The 4148-nt window shown below is 38.5% G+C and overlaps 1 pseudogene; it reads left to right on the top strand.

Annotated features, from left to right (window-relative positions):
• Window positions 1–869: 869 nt before the first annotated feature.
• LOC110507088 (olfactory receptor 11A1-like) lies at window positions 870–1818 on the top strand (annotated as a pseudogene).
• The last annotated feature ends 2330 nt before the right edge of the window (window positions 1819–4148 follow it).

Here is a 4148-nt window from a genome sequence, read left to right as displayed (position 1 = left end):
GGAGAGAAAATCTTGCAGGCTACTTATTTTTCTTATCGGCTGAGCAGCCACTGCACTGACCTAACCACCCATGGGACACTGAAAGTCACACCATAACAATTTAATTATTTGTGTCATTGGAATTCAAGTAAACACACTGCTGTATACTGTTTTTTTCTTCCTTTAAAGGGTATAAAAGGTCAGGGATGTTGACAGTACTTTAGTGTGGAATAGTCCACTGACACAGAACATACAGTAGATCTATGTCCACACAACGGCAGTCTGGAGAAAGATACCAGGTGATCTAGACTTAAATTCTGTTTTAAAGATATATGTACGTATTTTTATTGATGTTTTGACTCTTCATTCAGACAGTAAGGAAGTTAGAGGAGGAGACAGGCAAGAGGGAGAATCAGTGAGAAAGGTGGGCACAGGGATTGAACCCTGGTCTCTGGTGAGTTATATGTGACTTATGCCAGGGAGAATTGCCGCACCACAGCTCTGCAAGACTAGCATCCTGTTTCATTCTCACAATATAGTTGGAGCGTATGCAAGTTTAACAGTAAAGCAAAAAATTGTAAGCTGAGAGTGTGTCAATTGTATTTGTTATTCAAAATATGAATATTATTGAATTTACACGGTGAATGACGTTTGCCGTATGTTCTACTCAATGTCCATTACAACCACAGGTAACAATGTTTTTCCATGGAATCCCTTTGAAGAGTAATGCTGTGGAAATGATGCAATGAGTCTTGATAATCAGTGGTAATTATAAGAATGAAGCAATTATGAGGTGTCAATAAGAGATAGATTGTGTCACCTGATAGACACTGTTGTACTTGTCATGTGAACTAACTATATCTCCAAATACATCTATAGGTACTATTGGGAAAATTATGAACTCAACACAATTCACATTTATCCTAGCTGGATATAGTGACATTGGACACTTAAAGTACTTGTATTTCATTATATTAACTGTCTTATACGTCTCCATAGTTTTTGCCAACACAGTGCTTATTGTGGTAATATGTATGGAGAGAAGCCTTCATGAACCCATGTATCTGTTTCTGTGCAGTTTGTTTGTAAATGACTTGTATGGTACCACTGGTTTGTTTCCTGCTCTCATGACTCATTTGGTTTCAGATGACCATACAGTTTCCACTGTGTGCTGTTACATACAGATATTTGTCTTGTACACATATGGATCTACTGAATTCATCAATTTAGCAGTCATGTCCTACGACAGGTACCTTGCTATATGTTATCCACTACAGTATAACGTCATCATGACACCCAGCAAGGTGTGTATTTTAATTTGTGTAATATGGTTGTACTCTTTTGTAAAATTCACCATACAACTGTCTTTAACTATTCGTTTGCGATTGTGTGGAAACGTCATAGACAAAGTGTATTGTGACAACTACCTGGTAGTTAAACTTGCCTGTTCAACTTCAGACACGACAGTTAATAACATCTCTGGACTCTGTGGTATTGTTTTGACTGTCGCTGTCCCTTTAATTACTATTGTGTTCTCTTATATTAAGATTCTGACTATTTGTTTGAACTCTTCCATAGAAACCAGACAGAGTTTTCAGCACCTGATCTCCTCATCTGGCCTCGCTGCTCAACTTCTCTTTCGGCTGTTTCTTAACTCTGCTCCAGAGTAGATTTGATAGCCCTATGAAAAATGTTCCAACTGTACTTCACACTTTTTTATCAGTGTACTATCTGATGTGCCAGCCACTTTTAAATCCTATTGTGTATGGAGTTAGGATGGCTAAAATCAGACAGGCTTGTAAAAACATACTACCTGTAGGTCTGTACCCTAAAACATAAGCTAGACATTAGTGTGACCTTTTCCGTCCTGATTGTTCGATATTTGTGATGTTGACTTGTGTTTTGTTACTTAGGCTAGTCACAAACATTAATGGGGGTGAGGATGGTAAATGTAAAACATTTGCTAATTTATGAAATATTGTCATATAAATCAAATATAAACAGGAGAAGTTCATGACTTTGAATTTCTCTCTTAAATTGAAGTTTCTAAGGCTGCAATTCTGATCTTTATTATTGGCAAAATATCTGATCTGGTTGGTCAAAAGACAAATTATTGGCAAATTTTCAGAATTAGACCACCTGTGTAAACACATAAAATCTTTGTGTAAACATAAATAAATCAAGATATGCAAAACTGTCTGGATCAATCAACAATACATTTATGTAAATGTGTAAAAGGTAAGCCCACCTTATAGCCCACCATTAGGTACATCACTAATGGAAAATGGGCCCAGTGGGTACATGATTGTTTGACATTTTTAGAGAGAAATCTTGGGAAATACTTTAGTATGAAAACAAACTATATTCTGTCTGGACCAGATACCTTTACTGAGATAAAAGGTATCTTGTTTTTCCGGGGTCACTGTGAGATATGTTTGACCTACAGAATGTAACAATCCAATAAGACACGTTGGTTAATGTACTCCATCCACACTTTACCACGGGGAAAGCAGAAGCCAATAATAAGACTGTAAGAAACATGTTTATTGAGTAATTAGGTACCATGTCATTAGTCCACTCTATCACCTCGTTCCCTGGGATCCAATTAATGCAGCTAGTAACCTGTGGAGACCTGAGGGGCTCCTGTAGAGGCACGGCTGGTCTTGACTGTATCCCAAATGGTACCCTATTCAACTCTGGACCCCGGAGCCACTTCCACTGCTTTTTTTCATTGTTCCCCTCTAATCAGGGACTAATTATCAGGTCCTGTAGAACAGAAAAGAAAAGCAGCAGGACCCAGACTTCGTAGGGTAAGAGTTTAATAGCCCTGATATAGGGAATAGGATGCCATTTTGGGGGGGGGAAAGTGTACTGTAGGCCTAAGGAAGCCCAGAGAGAAAATAAGGGCCCTTACTTTTACCTGAACAGAAAAAGCTCTGGGCCTAGGTTTTAGACTATAGCTAGGACATGGCGTCCTGAGTTATTCTCTGTTTTCCCTGGTTAGATCATATGGTCAGGAAAAACAACAGAGCCTTAACTACATAGCCTGGGTCCTAGTCTGTTTGTGCTAACATTCAGCTCCTTGTCATTCCATACATGACAAGGAGTTGGAACGATAGCACAAACAGATCGGGGCCAGGCTGCCAACAATGACCTTTCCTCAGACTGTTATGTTACACCCTCATTCAGACTGACGCTAACAAGGTAGCCTGTCAACAATACCTGCCAGTGGTTGGTCCAGGACTATACTTAATCTGGGTCTGGGAAACCATTCCTTTTTTCAGAGGCTTCAATTAGTTTAACTTTTTTTTTTTATTGAACATTTATTCAACTAGGCAAGTCAGAACTTCTTGCGTCGCGCAAACCCGTATCCGGGAGAGTAATCATAGCCTCAAGCTCATTACCATAACGCAACGTTAACTATTCATGAAAATCGCAAATGAAATGAAAGAAATATACTCACTCACAAGCTTAGCCTTTTGTTAACAACACTGTCCTCTCAGATTTTCTAAATATGCTTTTCAACCATAGCTACACAAGCATTTGTGTAAGAGTATTGATAGCTAGCATAGCATTAAGCCTAGCATTCAGCAGGCAACATTTTCACAAAAACAAGAAAAGCATTCAAATAAAATCATTTACCTTTGAAGAACTTCGGATGTTTTCAATGAGGAGACTCTCAGTTAGATAGCAAATGTTCATTTTTTCCAAAAAGATTATTTGTGTAGGAGAAATCGCTCCGTTTTGTTCATCACGTTTGGCTAAGAAAAAACCCCGAAAATTCAGTCATTACAACGCTGAACTTTTTTCCAAATTAACTCCATAATATCGACAGAAACATGGCAAACGTTGTTTAGAATAAATCCTCAAGGTGTTTTCACAAATCTATTCGATGATAAATAATTTGTGGCAGTTGGGTTTCTCCTCGGAAGCAAACAGAAAAATACATGCAGCTCGAGATTACGCAATAATTGCGAGCGACCACCTGGTATATGTAGTGTAAAATGGTCAATCTTCCAATGATATGCCTACAAATACGTCACAATGCTGTCGACACTATGGGGAAACGACAGGAAGTCTAAGCTCATTCGTGACCCATACACAGCCATATAAGGACTCATTGAAACACAGCGCCTTCAAAATCTGGGTGCACTTCCTGTTTGAAATTT

This window comes from Oncorhynchus mykiss, chromosome 27 (assembly GCF_057628025.1).
Source record: "Oncorhynchus mykiss isolate SJ-2025 chromosome 27, ASM5762802v1, whole genome shotgun sequence".
In the NCBI taxonomy this organism is placed as follows: Eukaryota; Metazoa; Chordata; class Actinopteri; order Salmoniformes; family Salmonidae; genus Oncorhynchus; species Oncorhynchus mykiss.
This window is presented reverse-complemented; position numbering and strand designations above follow the sequence as displayed.